General features: G+C 23.3%; 1 protein-coding gene across 3 annotated transcripts in view; it reads left to right on the top strand.

Annotated features, from left to right (window-relative positions):
* The window catches only part of LOC113559041 (chaoptin), a 101,739-nt gene that overhangs the window by 23,552 nt on the left and 59,169 nt on the right, over positions 1-19,018 (top strand). For all 3 annotated transcript variants that reach the window (XM_026964642.1, XM_026964641.1, XM_026964639.1), the window contains one exon: positions 5,950-6,048. The gene's annotated coding sequence lies outside the window, so the exon portion shown is untranslated. The remainder of the gene's footprint in view (positions 1-5,949; positions 6,049-19,018) is intronic.

Here is a 19,018-nt window from a genome sequence, read left to right as displayed (position 1 = left end):
TAGTATATAACAAACAGTTATGAATAATAAAAATACTAATTATTTTAATACATTTTTTTCAGTATCATAGCAAAGTATAATATTAAAATTGTTTTTTTCGTTCGGATAAATTTATTATTCCACATTATATATTTACTGTTATTATTCTGCAATTTATTTTTCTAAATTATAATGTTATATTGATTAATATTTTAAAAATAAAAGCGCGACAACAATATTTATAAAAATAACTTAAGGAAGTTGATGCATATATAGTATAATATGGTAATATATCACAGTGTTCTATATTTTTTATTGAAAAATCTGTAATTGAATCAATATAGCTTTCCTTAAAACTAATTTAATAATGTTTATTGAATCAGATATTTCAATAATACAATACATTTTTTTCAATTAACATTTACTTAACTTTTACTTTACACCACGTTGATTTTTAATGCTAAGTTAAAAATTATAATAGATGCATCCTACCAATGTAATCACAAATAATATTGTATTAATAATTATTAAGACTATCGTTATTTTGAATTTATTTTCGTTGTATATTTAAATTAAAAAAAAAAAAAATGTATTGCTAACATATATTAAAATAACTACATAGTATTTTATGTCAAACAACTCAAAAAAAAAAATTCTGCTTGAATTGTTTCATATTATTATAAATTGACTGAATACGTTTAAAATATTGAAAATTGTTCATTATTATTTATTATAAATATGATTTAATTAACTACATGAACGGCTTTTAAAATCAAGTTAAACTTTTTATTTGATTATATTGTTTATATCTATTATAATAATAAAAAATATTTGTAAAACAATAGTTTAGCTTTATAATTATTCTGTCACTATTACAGAAGTATTTTTATACAATTTCATTAAATTATTCAACATTATTATTCTGAGCAGAGTTATTATAAGTATGATGTGTTTGTTTTTTTCCCTGTGAGTCTTTGCTTTTTGAACAATAAAAGAGGTTTGATTTTTAACTTTGTGTTTGGTTTCTAGTAGTGAATTAGTTCTCATTGATATTTTTGGAGGTAACACGTAAAATTTTTTTGGTACGTTTCAAAATAACAACATTAATTTTAAAAAATAAGGAAAAATGGAAATTTTTATGCAAAACCAGTATTTGATAAAATCGATTTTGTTTTTTTTCCTTTAGCTTATTAAAAATTAGACAGTTATACACCTTGAAAAATTCTTTGCACATTTTCATTTACCATTAAAAAAAAATATCAAAAATACATAGTCACAACATATTATTTTTATAACCATTTTAAGTTAGTTTTCATTTTTAAAAAATCATCATCCAAAGACGCCAACACTCTTTACAAAAGATTCACTGCTCATCTCTAAAGCCACTGCACTCTTAAAGGAACTTGCTATCTCCCACATCCCTGATGATTCTAAGAGGCGTCTAAAATGTAAGTGGTGTCGGGCCCTATTAACTAACTGAAAATCAACACACCCACGTCGAAGTGCCTTCATTGGAAGGTCTCTTCATTCATGTATATATTAAAGCCACTAGTATCTTACGACACTTAAATGTATTGTAAAAATGTATTTATAGGTAGTATAATAAAAACTGAATGTTTTTTATTTTTATATTTTTATTGAAATTTAGAATCTGTAGACTGTTGTGGTACAATGAATAAATTTGATACAGGAAACCATAGGTATATTATATATATATACAAGATCATAAAAACCTACCAAAAAATGAGTTTTTAATTAATCGTACAAAACACACGAATTAGTTTTGTGAAAAGCAATCACCAATTGATGACACTTTCGTTTGAAAAGAAAACTGAAAGCTAAAAAAAAAAAACCGTTAAACTTACGAACATTTTTAAATTATTTTGTAGTTAAAATGTAAACAAATTTCAATTCTTGTTAAAACTAATGATTGAAAAATTAATACAAGATTGTTCATTATTATTTTATTCTGAAACCAAAAATATAAAAAATATATAAATGGTTTTTATAATTTTAAGTTAAAATTGGAAAGCATTCATATATGTTAACGAGAAATAAAGATTTTGTTATTTTGTTATAATTTAAAAAAATTATTTTTTAAATTTATTTGTGGTAAATTGTATATAATATATTTATATAACCGAATTTTAAAATGCAAATTTTTCGACGTTAATTAATTCAAAAAATAATTTTTCCTACCACATTACCATCAGTAAAATAAATTACTTTAATAGTATTCAAAATATATCATATCATATAGTCCATCTTTGTTTAGAACCGTGTTTTTCGTACCTATGCAACGGTTTATCGTTCAATTCAAATTTAAAACATACGTTACAGTTTAACTTACTCAATGGTGAGTTACCCTTAAACTGTACAGCAGGGTGGTTATACCTACTTCCCTTTTTATTTATTTATTTATATTTTTTTTAGGGGAGATTAGTTGAATGATGTATAGCAGACCAACCGGGTTATGAAGGTATTTTTATTAATTAATTCGATTAGTCATTGTGTTTTATTGCCGACTTATAAATTGCATAATATTTTTAATAGCATCTGTATCACACACTGAATAATTAATCGTTTAGGTCAAGCAATTTAATTTTAGATTACATCATGAAAGTCAATACACGTATAATTATGAGTACAACTCCCAAAACTGGGTACCATTGACCCGGTTGTGTACCAATTATAATCAAATGGTCACGGCATTTTTGGATAAATTAAGGGCAGGTACCTATATAATATTGCAAATACATATTTACATATTATTATATGTATGTCTAATAAAAGTGTATTGAAGTTTAACAAAAATAAATGAAAATTTTTATCGAATTGACCACTAACCTTTTTTTTTGGTCACTGTAATGACACAGGTAGGTTTATTTTTTGTAGCTGTGCACGCAATACACTGATGTTATAGAAAATCGGTGAAGCAAAATTCTCAAATAAAACATAATAATATGTATTAAGTCATGAATTAAAAAAAAGTTTCGATTTTTCATAATTTTTGTAAATAAAATTATATGAACACAACCTAGACACTTTAAAACACAGCAATAACTACATTAAAATGAGCAATGAGATTGAAAATAATAGGTATAGTATTTTATATTCAAACAGTAGGTATACAATTAAAATACCTATATTTAGAATATCAACCTGTAAATCCTGTTTTAAGTTTATGTTATTATTATTATTTTTTTATTATAAAATATAATAAAATAACTTTATTTTTAAAAATAAAACTCTATTTTGCATTTTGAATGACAATTAGTGAAGTTCAAACGTATATATATATATATATATATATATATATATATACAATATATTTATGTTTTATTAATGCTCATAAATTATTGTTAAAAAAAAAAAATAATCAATAACCAATAATATATTTAATATTTTTAAAATTGATTTACTTGTTTGAAATTATTGTCGTTTGTCATTTCGAATTACTATTGGAAAAGTACATGGAAATAATTTGAAATTTAAAAAAATACTATACATGATGGCGTTAAGAATAGTATGAGTAGATCCCTATTGTTTTAAAAAAAAGTTATTTTCATTATATTCTACAATGCATTATTTATCGAAATTGAATATTCAGTTGAGACTCAATTTTTAGAAAAAAATAATCGAATTTAAATTATAACAATATTAGATACATTTTATTTTCACCAATAATTTACATTTTAATCTAAAAATTAATGAATATTTTTCATAATATAATATGCACATTTCAAGAAAACTGTTGCCATTCTACTATTTTTTATTATTATAAAATATTTAATAAAGATTTTTTTCCAAAATGTATAAGTCAATATATGAAACTATAGTAATCGGTAATAATGTTATTATACATAATATAGTATCGTGAGACAATACTATATATGGACAACGAGAACATGACTTAATAATTTATACATTCTATAGAATTGTGTGTGTGTGTTTTATGTGACTGGTGGCAGCTTTTATAGCACCAAAAATGCTTCTTTGCAATATTCAACGAATATTTTATTCAAATAATATTAAATTAAGAAACTTCAAACACCCTACTATTATAAATTATAAATAAATTAACATTTACTATACAGAATTTATTTTTTTAAATATTTAGGCTAAATTAAGAACATTTTATACCATGAATTTATTTGCACCATTAAACGGTGCGAGGTAGGTATTGAGGTATACATTAATAACACGGGATACAATAATATTATAACAACTAATAATAATATATAATGTATGCGTTGTTTTTGGAAAAAATGATTTCAACTTACCATACAACTAACAGGTAAATAAATTAATAACATGAATATAAATATGCAATATAATATCTATTCTGTAGAAATATAGGATCACTATAATAACAGTTTTGGACTTAAAATTCGTTCAAAATCCGCTCATATGAGCGACACTGTATATTTGTGTCCACCAATTCTTTTTTTTTGTCTACAATGGTTGATCGTATTGAATTCAAATTTAACACATTATATTAACCCATTCAATTATGAGGAACATTAATAATTTATATTTACTATACAGCAGATTAATTTTCTTGGTTTTTACCGTGTTACAAATCTATTAGAAAACGGTAAATTATAGTGGACTATACATTATAATGCATTTATTTTTATAATTTTAATCATTATATGATATTCTCGAATGTTAAAAAAAAAAAAAAACTCCAACGTAGGTACATAATTAATATAATAAACTGCCAAGTAACAACTTTAGAGATTACTGTGTGAAAACCATACATCCTTTACCCTAATCAAAGCATTTTGGATACATGCCAATTTATCTTGGAACATTATTATGATTTTTAATAAACACTAGTACCTGTAGTGTTATGATTAAATCGTATTAATAATTTATATCAAGAATTAATGGTAATCATAAAATAAAATTTTTTGAATGCGATTTATAACGAATCATAACTAAGATTTTATCGTATAAAGATTAAAACCTTTTAGTTTACAAATGGCCATATTTCTAAGTAAACATTATATTTAAATTGACAAAATGAGAAATTAACGTTCTTTAGGTTGATTTGTATTTATAGATGGATAAGTGTTCTATTAATTCTCTTTTATTATATAAAATATTTATAAATAAGTTTTTTAATTACTTTCATTTATTTTTGTTATTTTCGTTTTAATTAGGTACTTATAACTATTTATTGTTATGATAAGAAATATATCTATATAATCAAACAGAAAAAACGCTAAATTATTACTTATTTACAAAACAAATTGAAAAAATAACAATTGAGTAAACAATTCTATTCATATTTATAATAAATTGTATTATTTAAATGATGCATGATAATTTATTAAAATATGCGTTCGTATACATAATTATGTATAAAATAAAAATTTATTATTACAGTGTCTTAATTGAGTAAATTTGCATTTGTGTTGACAATCAAATGCATTTGCCATAGAAAAATTTTAATAGTTTTGATTTTGATGTGTTAATTAAACGAGTTCTCATTGCTATCTTTGTTAATTCTAACGCAGGGAAGACATTAGCTTTGGTAACAATAAAACGATTTTAAATTTTCACGATTTGACCACACCGTAAATTGGTCGCTAGTTTAACGTTTGGACGGGCGTAAGACAACTTTGAATTGATGAGCCGACCTTTCGGTGGCATCACAAAGGCAAGACCGAGACAACGACAAGGGAGGTGCTCCTTTCAGTAAAGAGACGAGTATTTTGTTAAAATACCCGAAAACTATTCGGGTGGGAAAACGCTTGGGAATCAACGTTAATCGAGATTAATGATTGTACAAAATTAAAGACCCTTATACCGAAAAGATTATATTGTTCTTCACGTTTAATGTGTAACCCATAATAATATAAATATATACAATATATATGCATCGATAACTTTATAATATGTAATATATATATAATACCTATTAGTTTGTGGAAAATTATACAAAAGATCATTTTTCGACAGGGGGTGATTTTTGAAAAGGACTCAACACTACACGATGTGACAGAAGAAAGAAGAATATTAAAAAAGAAACCGTTACAAAGCAAAAATATTATTTTTAAGGTAAGTAATTTCGTATATACGTTTTAGGGAATAGTTAAATCTGTTAACCCGAGTTATTATTAACCTTTGATACCACTTATGTTTAAAAGGCAAAGAAAATAAATTGAACAAACGAACTTCCGCAGTAAATATAATATTGTCCCACTATAGTTTGTTATGGTTCAGAGGAGGTGATTTTAATAATATTTATACAATATTCATAAATTCCTGGTTAGATATTCTTATATAAAACGCAGGTGCCTGAGTGTACTTAAACATACTTATGAATAAATATAGAGACGATAGTAATGTAGTACGGTTGAAATTCATTTCTTCATACTCGTATTTTTAACATTGCTGCGTTAGTGTACGTTACAGCTTACAACTTACTGACCTCCTAGGCAAACTTACTCGGAGTCCATTTATTCTGGAAAGCTTTCGTATTAAGCTCGAGTGAAACAATTATATAGTGGAAATAAAGACTGCCTACTACATGTGTTAACCCCAACTGCAGTTAAATGTGTATGACATCGAGATTCTAACTATATTATGATTTTCAGGTAATTACCATTTAAGCCATACGCTTAAGTAAAAAGCATAATAGAATTCAACACATGTTGAATGTTTATAAAAGATCATCAAACTTTACACTAAAAATAATATGGTCATCAGGCATTAAATATTTATTTAATTCTTGCTTTATCGACATGTTGTAGTGTTCAACTAATTGCAATATTACATTTTTATTTTGTTTTTAAAAAAAATATCAAATATAAATGTATTATATAGATTGAATTTCAGAAAATAGACGCAATAAGCATAATTTTAATTACTATAATGAGCAATTTCAAAGTACATAAAATATACGAAACCGTAAAAACGTAATAAATATAATATGAAATTTATTGAAGTCAATAATAAGCAATAATAAAAAAAAAAAACAGATACTAAGTTAACTATAATTCTTATATATTCCTAAATAGTAGTTTAAAAATATTTAATACAATTGACACATTTTTAAATTGTTTTATCTAATTATTGTGAAAAAGAAATTTTAGAAACTACTACAAATTCAATATAAACTACCGTTCAACTACTGAAAAATTAAAAACAATCACAAATTACTGCTAAGTAAAGAATTTTGTAAAGCAGCCAAGCGTCAAAACTCTTGAAAGTTTAATATCGTTTGATTCAGAGCCTTCAAAGAAGACATACGTAGTTTTAAAATTTAATTTAAATAGTGTCACCATGCATTTCAGAAAACGCGTCTGGACGAGGCGAAAATAATGGTTATAGGCAAAGGGATGATTTTTTTTGTCAAATAATATTAATAAAAAAAAAAAAACTGTTCAATACCACGTGAGGAATGATATAAAAAACCTTAATATAAATATTTTGACACAAAAAAAAAATCGCATTGTTAAAGAAAACAAAAAATAAAATTATATTTGTATTCAAAATATTATATTATAATAATATTGTCATTATAAAACGCGAAGTTTTGTTCTTTTCTTCAATATCTATTCATTATAATGAAATAATATAAATATTTTAAAAATTTAAATCATATAATAGCATTCAACAATATTTTTGTATTATTAGTATTGCACCTAAATAATGTAATTAAATTGCATACACACAACGCCGTCTTCTGGTTTTATTATAATACTGTTGCATTGTTTTACTGCGTATTTGAAGAAAAAACACCTTTTTTTTTTTTACCTTGATATTAATTCTAGATATACAGAAAATTGTCTCTAAGGTATAGCAAACGAAAAACATCTGGAGAATGATAAAGTTAATATATTATTATAACGAACTAACAACAAGATTATGCCTAATGTCTTGTGCACAGCGTTCCAATTTTTAGACAACGGTACGTTTTCTCTCCTTTATTTTTATACCCATTACTATTCGCTACGTGACGTTATTATACGCACAAAAGCATCTTATGTATAGATAAACAGGAAGCTTAATTTTTTTGTTTTTTCCTTCATATAATATCCTTTTATTTCCTTATTTTATTTTTTTTAATTGAGTTTTCGATGGTTGTACAATTTTATAAATTTGCCTCCGGAGCGTGTGCACGGTTTTAATATTATATTACAATAGAATCATTTATCAGTGTAATGTGTATTGACGAACATATTATTTGCTAGGTGTGCAGTTAATATGCCGATAATATTCCTGTAGTTTCTTTTTAATGTAAATTAAATTTACGCGAGAACCCGTTAAATGTTCAACAATGGAAAATGGTCACTAATTCACTGAAGTGCTTGCTAATCTCACGCAACGATGAAAATAATATAACGGTGAACTAAAAAAAAAGATTAAAAATCAAGTTTTATATTAAATATAAGAAATAAAGAATATTATATTAATATATAATATGTTATATTATACTATCATATCATATCCTATAGGTTTCGCTATTGTTTGTGTACTAATCGTAATTAACTTTACCTATTTATACATTTAAAACTTAATATTTTCTCTGTAGCGTAATTTATACGACATTTCTTTTCTAGATTAATTCGTTTAACGTAATAGATTTTACCAAATGTTTTCTACATGCTCATACTATGCCTCTGTACATATATTATATAAATATATTGAACTCGTCGTCTCTCGTCCGTAATTATTATAAAATTATATATTATTCAAATCCAGATAATATTCACTGTGTTATACAGATAACTAAAAACTATCAGGACTTTAATGGATGACACTGTGTGTTTTAAAAATAAAATATTATTTGATCTATAAATAAAAAAAAAAAATAATAAGTTTCTTTTATAATAAAAATGTTTAGTATTATTTTTTTGTAAAATAAATTTCTTTAATTAGCACCACATGGTAAATCGTCAATGATCACATTTTTAAATTATTGAGATTTTTCAAAGTACCTACTTAAGTAAAATGACCTAGAAAATGACTCGTTCAAACGTTGAATTAGGTGCATTAACGCTTTGCAAAAAAAAAAAAAAAATATCCATTGAAAGAGAGATGGGGTTTATTTAAAAAAATAAACATAGGCTATTTCTACAAGTGACGTCTTAAGTAGCGCAAAAAGTATAAATAATTTGAAAAAAAGGATAATATGTCTATTCTTCAATAATCTGATACAATTATTTAAAATTTTAAAAACCGGAATTCATATAAATTCATTACTGGATAAAAAAATTTGGTTTGCATACTTGGCGAATCACTTTATTTAGTATAATATGTTATATAATTATATCGCTCCAAAATAATGTATAGAATAACGGTATGCAACGAGAAATAATAGTAGGTAATAATAAAAAAAACAAATGATTTATCACGAAGGGGAGCTAAAACTTTTTGGTTTAACTTTTTCCGTGAGATAGATACTATAAGGTTTTTGTCCGTGTATTAAACAACGATGGGACATATACCTGGGCCAAAAAAGTTATGTGTGTGGTTTGGCTGGAATATTAATTTATGCGAAACGTCTGTAACACGCTTGTTTCAGGGAGATTTTTTCATGTGTTTCTACCAATAATTTTTTTAAACAAGGAATAAATTGACCTAAATATATCATAAAAACACAATAATATATAAAATCATAAAATTTATTCATGCACGGACGTATTGCATTTCACGTGTATATTAAAAATTGGTATTCTTCTATGTTTATGATAATTTTTTCAATGAACATTATACTTTTGGAAATAGAACCCTCTGAAAACAGTGAGGACATTCTCATTTTATATCCTCTAAACTATCAATTATAATGGTTTTGAATATTATAATATATATTTAATTAAATTTAAAATGATTTCTAATTAATTTCTTCATCTGCATAAATAAAAATGTTTTCGTCCTTGATCCTAACTGAATAATTTATTCAGAACCATGCTCAACTTTTTATGCTAAATTGTAATTTATTTCTATAATGTACATACCTCATTTATGGATAAAACTTTAGATTTTATATTATTAGCATTTAAAATTCAATTCTGCGCTTAAGATAATAATAATCGTATTGATGTGTATGTAAGTTTATTATTAATAATTAGACATGTCGGATTATTCTTAATATTTATATATAAAATTGATTTAATTGTAAAATAACATTAAATTATTCTTTAGCCTAGAACCCACAGTTGAAAATGTATCTATTTTTTTTGTACTTTTTAAAAAAAATTAATTAACAACAACTATATCATTAAAGACAAATATTTAAATTTTAAATACATGTTAAGATTGATATACATTTAACTTTTTTTATATGATATAAATTATAATACTCAGTTAATTTCTACATAAACTGCATAAATATAGTACGATATTCATTAAATGAAAACCTATTAACTTAATAATATAATAATTCAATTTTAATTTTATTTTATTTTAAATTAAAAAATTTTACTAAAATCAATAAATCAAAATCCTTTTTACGTAGTTTTATTTATATTTAATTTATTTGTCAATAGTATGATTATAATAATAAAAAAATGAACTAATATCTACTTATATTAAATATTAATATAAAAAAAAGACTAAAATATTAATTGTATAAATATAATTAGTTCTTCTATAAATTTATAAAATTGTCAAATTTGAATTGCTAAAAATTTTTTTACAAAAGAGGAGGGCAATTTTAAAATATTATGATCTAAACTGTTACAAATTTCAAGTTTCACCTATGCATATTTATGTAATATACTCTGATTAAAATCAAACAATATGAAAAAATATAGAGGTAGATAATAAAATATGATTTATGAAAACACCAAACTGATATTATATAAAGTTTAAAAATGAACATAGGATTTTTTATATAAATATAAATAATATAAATAATATTATACACTAAATTTATGTTTATAATAATTGTATAAGATTTATTTTCAATAAATAAATAAAATTTATATTGTAGTATTCAACATACGTAGACTCGTCAAAAATACATAAATAAAAAATTATCTTAAAGTGACACCAGTCGACATAAAATATTAAGATTTTTTTTATTTATTTAAGGAAAAAAAAACATAAAATGAATAAAAATAAATGGTGGATGATAACGTTATAAGGAGGCTATAAATATATATATTTTTAAATTGAGTAAAACAATAACTAAACAGATCAATTTTAAAGTATTACTGAAATTGCAGTATAACTAATAAAAATAGTACAATATACAGTTAAAAATACATAATTTTTTTTTTAAGTTTTTTTAAAATATTATAGAGCATGAATATAATTTTAATATTAAAAACTTGTTATACTTGAAATTAAAATGTTCAATACATATAATATCATATAATTGGTCTCCTTAGTACTTAAATATAAATATAATAGGTATTTTATTATAGATCAATAGAAAAATATAGAAAATTTTTAAATTTAATGAATTTGAGACTTTAATATTATTTCATGTTAATAATAAATTATTAAAATCATTATTTTTTAAATATTGTGTTCATTTCATTTATATCCAATAAAAAGTGTTTAAAGCAAAGGTCACTATTTTGACCTTTTTCTTTATCAAAATGTTAAATTAATTAACGAATTGAATTTTATAAATCAACTAAAATGTATGCTCTATATGGTTTAAATAAAATTATACATACCTATATATATATATTTCTTGTAAAGGATTTTATTAGCTGAAATATTTTTATACACACATAAAAACTATGAAAACAACAACTATAAATACATATTTCGTTTTTCAAATTATCTGAATCTGAACCGAGTAATATAGCGTACATGGTATTCGGATATCAAATGCTAGTTTCAGTTATTTTTTTTTTTTTATCATTTTATGAAAATACAATACTTATTAAAGATAAAATCGCAAAACTAAAACATTAAATATAATATATATATATATATTTATCTTAATTGCTAACAAATTATTTGCCAATTAGTTATATCATAAAAAAACGTATTATACTAAATATTATTTATATTAATACTAAATAGTATACAAGCTATTGTAATTCTTTCTTACAAATAAATATATAATGTTTATATTTATTATATTTCAATATGAACAGTACAATTAAAAAAAAAACTTACAAATTAAAATTATTCTATGGAAACTATAATGTTTTTATATTATACAACTTTAGAATAGTTGGAGCCTGGAGGAAATACTGTTTAATGACAAACATTATTAATGAAATAATAATAATTTTGTTCTATTGGTAATTTATTGACAAACATACGATTGACAAGTCCCAAAAATGAATGGTTTTTTGCAAGTATATTATACATGGTAACTAAATTAATTTTAGATTCTGAAAGAAGCAAACAATGTATTGATTTATGTATACCAATGATGTGTATTTTTTATGTGTACATATATTATGGTAAAAAACTCGATGTTTTTTACTTGAAGGAAAATAAGTGAATCACAAATATTTTTTTTTGGATTTTTTGCTATTATTTGACAATTTAGGTATCATAAGTTAGATTAGATAGCTAAAACCTTAAATTAAACCAAATATATATATATCATTTTTTATTATGAAGTATTACTATATTAACTACGGAGTAATAATGGGTAAAGTAATATTATTTAGCTGTATAAAAAAAAAAGGTTGAACATTAATTGCAAGGTTTGTCATAAATCATAAGTTGTTATTATAAATATTTAAAAAATATACATATATAGTAATAATTTTTCGCTATAAACATTTGAAGTTAAAATCTTAACAAAATTCGTCAACATCACAATATATTTGTTAATTATTTTTATAGCTTAAACTTATAAAATGTTTAATTTTTATAGCTAATGCTTAAAAGTTTAATAACATTTTTCTCATAAAAGAGTGCTAAAACCAAATAACCTAAAAATATATATTCATATTTAGTTTTTTTTTCTCAAAATATATTTATAATTTTTTGACTTATATTTTAGATAATCACTTAGTAACAAAAAAAAAAAATTTCAAAGTACACCTTAAATAAAAGCACAGACAAGAGAACTAGTTTTAAATACGGAAATTGATTTGTTTGACATATTAGAAGTATATTTTTTCTCCATTTATATTCATCTTTACTTGTGAAAAATAAAGGTTCCTAAATCCCTTCATAATTATGTGTTGTTATATATTATAATCAACATATAAATTATGTTCCAAGTCACTATGCGACGGTGAGATTTGACTCATGGGTTTCTGAAATAAATCTTAAAATCGATTTCAAACGGACCGGAATCCGAAACAAATATATTAACTAGATATGTGACATTAATAGAGTAACTGTTACCAAGAGGTATGAGTGTATGAAGAAACTAACGTACTTTGTAGTCTGTAGAAGGCTACCTTTGGTAACGGGAAAATATCGATTGAAATTTATATTCGACCAATGAGTATTATATTATGCCGTATATAAATGAAAAATTATAAAACTGATTTTAGCAAATTTTTCAATTTTATGGTTTTTAGTGATTTTAAATATATATTTTGTTAAATTTTAAAAAGAGTTAAAGTATTTCTAATATCTCGTTTAAAAATAACTTAAGTTATAAAGATGAACAATTTTATAATATATACTTTTTAATCGCCTAAAAGCCTTCCAAACGAGAATACATGACAAAATGTTATGAAGTTTTCGAAACTATTGCGTATAAATGTATACTTATACGACTTACGGTAAAAGCACTAGGTCCTTTTTCATGTCTAGTGGAATTAAAGAAGAAAATATATTAGGATTGCATATTAAGGGGAATCGGTGTAGCTATTGAAGACTTCAAAAGGATAAAAACTGACCGCAGGCAAAATTTTAAGAAAATGTATTTGCAGTAGATCTTTGAAACGGTTGGATAAAAGAAGAAGCGTCGCAATTAGGATAAATCCCAATATATGAGATGAAATAGAAATGATATATAAAAAAAAATACAGAAACTTATTACTATAATTCCAAGAAATAATGTTTGTGTATCAAATGATTTATGTTATTTTACGAAAAAAAAATAAACAATACCTTTTTAAAAGAGTAAAAATAAATTTAAAGATAATATTATTAATCATATTTTCTGATTTAAAATATAACTACTCTAAAATAAATTTATTTCACTATATTTTTACAATGAATTAAAATATATTTAATTGAAAATTATAAAACAGAATATATTATAATTATAACCATTGTCTTTTAATTGAGATATAAAACTTATTTTCATATCGGCTTTAAATATTTTCATTGATTTAATTTTGAGTTATTTTACTTTTATTGAAAAATGACCAAACATCCCTAACTTAGATATATGATATAATGTATAATTAAAAATAAAATATTATTTATTTATTATTTGTAAAATAACATAATCATGTGGTTAAAAATAATATTCATAGGAAAATAACTGCGTTTAGGCAATGCTGAGTTTTTGTCTGTAATATTAATAGTCAATTTTGATTTTATAAGTTCCTGTATAATTTTCGCTTGTATATTAAATATGAGTAGTTGATACTTTTAATATTAAGTTTTATTCTACGATAAATCATTTGTTCTAAATGAATTAAGAAAACTTTTTCTTATAATATTATATGAATTCATAATATTAAACAAAAAATACATAAATAATATATTATAAATTATTGTATTTGATTAATATTGTTCTATGTTTTAAGACTAAAATACATACCATAAAAAAAAAAAAAATACTTCTATGTACACATTTTTTTAATATTGTTCTTAGCGTGACAATCATATTATTTTCTGTTTGAAATATTAATAATATAGTTGAAAAATATTGTATACTTTGTATTATAAATCGAGGTACTTACCGGTCTCATAATTGAGATTAAAAGAAAAAAACATAAAAACATAATTTGGAATTTTTCAATAATTATCTTAACATATAACTTGACGGGTTTTTCACGCATGTTGGAAAAACTTAAATTCATATTATAAGTGTAAATATAGTTGAAGGTTGATTATAAACTATTTTATATTGTATAAGCTGTTATTTATTTTATTATAATTAATGACATAAAGTTCTGCTTCGAATTCCACAGAAATAGAACATCGATATAAAACACTTTATAAATAATAATCAAAATAAATTTAACTCAGCGTTTTAAATTATTAGAAAGTTTAATGAATAAAATAAAATCAAACACGTGAATTTGTTGTTTGTTTAAAACAAAATAAAAATGTAAATGTTAAATTTACAATACAACGAGTATTGTTATTATTTAGATATTTTTATTGTGATTATTTACGTGTTATTTTTGTTTTACAAATAAATCAAAATATTGTTAAAATCAAACTTTAAACAAATACGTAATCTATTTATCTGCATAGATACAGGGTGAATCACTAAGCACGCGCTCATTTCTTTTTTCTTCATTAGTAATACAACGCAGTTATTCAAAATCTAATTTTTTAATTTTCAAATATACTTAGAGAATTACTCAAGTTAGTTCTTAAAAATTTTTATCCTCTATGTTGATAAAAGTAGAGACCAAAAAAAAAAAAAAAGTATTACAAGCACTGTCGTATTTAATTACCTCCGAAGGTTGTTGCTGCAGATGTGTCTATAATAATATATATAAACACAGATGTATATGTATTCATAGTTCAACTGCGAATATAACTATAAACTGAAAAGAATAACAATTTTACACGAAAATGTATGTTATGTAGAACGAGGGTGTAATATGCGTTTACGTTTACTACGATATAGGTAGCTACTCAACACTTTGCTCGCATACATTATACATGATATTATACTTAATGTTTTAAGTAGAGTATTATGTGTGTATATGTGTGTGTGTGGAGTGTGGCTATTGGGTTGATAAGTTTTCTAGCAGCAACCCATCATATGATTTAGCAAGCCGTGTCACTCGGTTGGATCATGTCGAAGGGGAAAGTAGCTTTTGCTGTTACTCGGTGGTATATACATATAATATACCCATATATTTGTGGTACAAGCAGATAGCATCTGAGCATATTACTATACAGGAAAATCTCCACTTCCTGGTGAACAACTGCATGAGCACGGCATAGACGCTGCATAGTTAATGCGCGAGTGCAATTCAATATTCTGAATTAAACGTGTCATAAACAGGTTAGGGAAAGTATATTATTACTAAATATTTTTAAAGTTTAAATTTTTTATTGGGTTTTCCACTTTTTTAATCAGAAATTTACTATGGTAAAAATTAGTCAAGGGTACATTTCTAATATTAAATGAGTTTTTTCTCAAAATTATATGTTAAACTATATTAATTGTGAAATAATTATTAGTTTATTGTTCTTTTACATACATAATATTATAATAATATTGTTTTTGAAATATGCACAAATGCCAGATTTTTATATTTTTTTAAGTGTTGTCTTATGAAATTATTGATGACGCGGTAGTCAAGCATGTATAATATAGTATATTAAAATAATATTTATTATTTTTACAATAGTTTTCATTACACTTGATTTTATTTGAAAATTTGAATTCTTACAAATTTTTTTACACACATTTTGGAACTGAACCGTGGATTGATAATAATTTATTCTAAGATTTACTATTTATTGTTTGTATAAGTCAATAACCTGTCAATAATTATTGAAAGTAAAACTAAATATTTTTATGTACTCGAGAAAATTCAATGATAAGTATAGATAAAGGGTTTTGGAATTATGTTATTGCCTATTTGCATACTATTAACCTAACCTATTCCTACTTTTACGTGACATAACGAGGATTAAATTATAATATAGTTAATGAGAAATAATGAATATCCGACGGATTTAATTACTGTGTAGTGTTTTATCTAGGAATTTGTTAATTAGTTTAAGTTCTCGTTATAGTATTATCGAACGAAAATGCTGTTTCGTCCCAAACCGAAATACCTACTTGCAGATACAGTTTTTAAGTTAGTGGGAGGACTGTAGAATGGCCGACACGTCGTGAAAAGTAAAATAGTGGTCGTCTTTAAATTAACCACTTGTCATCGAAGGGTCCACATAGTTTATTTAATGATGGTAAAATACACAATCTTACTGCCCCACTAAACCCTTTGAAGAGAACACAAAAACATTAGCCACAATTTCTAGTGTTATCGGAATAAGCACTCATTCGATATCAAACTTTTATAATATACAGACACTAAGCACGCACAAGAAAATCGTGTTAATATAGTACGGAAGCGATTCATTGTAGATACGACATCGATTGAAAGCTGCTCTACTTCAGGAAAAATTTAAATTCTCTGCTGTATGTCTAAATGAATCACATCTATGGCGTTCGGAAAAAAAAATTAAAAACAATTTTTCGGTAAACACTAAACGTATAATGACATTATACAACGACGTATGAATATTTCATGACTTATCAATAAATTTAGAACTTTTATTTTGCATACTATTACGCATAATAGAAAATAGATAGTTTAATTTATTTTTATCTCTTGCTAAGTCACGTTTATCAAATAAAATACGTTCCTGTTCAAGAAAAATGATTTAATCCAGGAAAATTGAAATTAATATAAAATTGATATACACATTTATTATTTATTCAAATTTAAATTTTTTTTTTGAATATTTTGAATTAATATGTTACGTGTAAAATTAAAAGAGAAATTATTTATTTTTTTGTTTGTATATAATTTACTCTATTTAGGAACTACAGGCGGCATACTTTTAATTATTTTGTTATAAACTTATATCAAGTCTCTAAAGAAGAATGTTCGTTTTTACAATAATGTTTTTTTTAAATGTTTATCTTTTTATATTAGACATACTAATTGAATTTCAAGTAGCTCTTTATTTTTTCGATTTAAAACTGAGTGTATCAATATTTAAAAAAAATTTGATTTTCAGTGTTTCTATCACGCATAATTTAAAAAAAAAAATAAAAACTCTACATAAACACTTAACAAACATCTAATAATATTAGTTTAAATAGATAACGTAATTTTTTATATTACAAATTATATTTATCTTAAGCTAAATAAATCGTTTATTAACATAATTTAACAAAATTCAGCCAATTTACAAATATTAATACTAGTTTTTTTCATTACACAGCTTCACAAAAAAAAGTTTACTCTTGAATCTATGTACTCAATGGTATAATGAATACTCATTTACAATAAACATGTATATATATATATATATGTAAACACACACACAGACAATGGCTGGAAACAATATGTTTTCTAAAGAAATATAGTTACAAACTAATCAATAATATCATTATGTACAGTAATGATGTTTTCGAAATATAAAATTATAAAATATAGTATTCTGAAGCGTATGTCTGTCAAAAAAACTATAAATTCATTAACAAATTTTAAATTTTATATTTAGATTTTTTTTATTTTATTGACTGCACTCTTGAGGTCTTAAAGTGTTTTTCGTTTATGATATGAATAATTAATATACAACAAAATTTCTCTATTTTATATTCATATTTTTCATAAGTTGAAATTGTATTTTCAGAAATAAATCAATTGACTTAGACAGAAAAATTAATTTAACTAAGTGATCAAAATTAACATGTCATTACTGTCTTCTACAGTGGTGATATGGATACATCATGTTCATGCAATATTTTTTATCATAATATCCATGTGCTCAATAATATCATTAATATAACAGTTACTATATTAATTTAATACTCATTAATGCATATAATATCCTCCCTACAATAGCCATCAAGACCACTTAAATAGCTTAATGGTGACAATCATTGTATAATGTGTATTATTTATTGGAGAAAATATTACTAAAAGATTAATTGTATGTATATATTATGTACGTTTATGATGAAACGGTAATCTGCGGTAGTATGACTATAATAACAAATGATGGTATTGATTCATTGTGATATATTTGGTATATAATTATTAGCTGTTTATTTTTAGAAAACCTATACTAATAAATACAATTTCCAATTAAAAAATTTGCAAATATGAATTATCTAATATTACCAAATAATTTTTTTAAAATTTATTTAAATACAAGCTAAAAATATTTAAAAATTAATAATTTAAATGTAATATTATATAAT

Source organism: Rhopalosiphum maidis, chromosome 4 (assembly GCF_003676215.2).
Source record: "Rhopalosiphum maidis isolate BTI-1 chromosome 4, ASM367621v3, whole genome shotgun sequence".
Taxonomy (NCBI): domain Eukaryota; kingdom Metazoa; phylum Arthropoda; class Insecta; order Hemiptera; family Aphididae; genus Rhopalosiphum; species Rhopalosiphum maidis.
The sequence above is the reverse complement of the archived record's forward strand: the minus strand, read 5'-3'. Positions and strand labels throughout refer to the sequence as shown.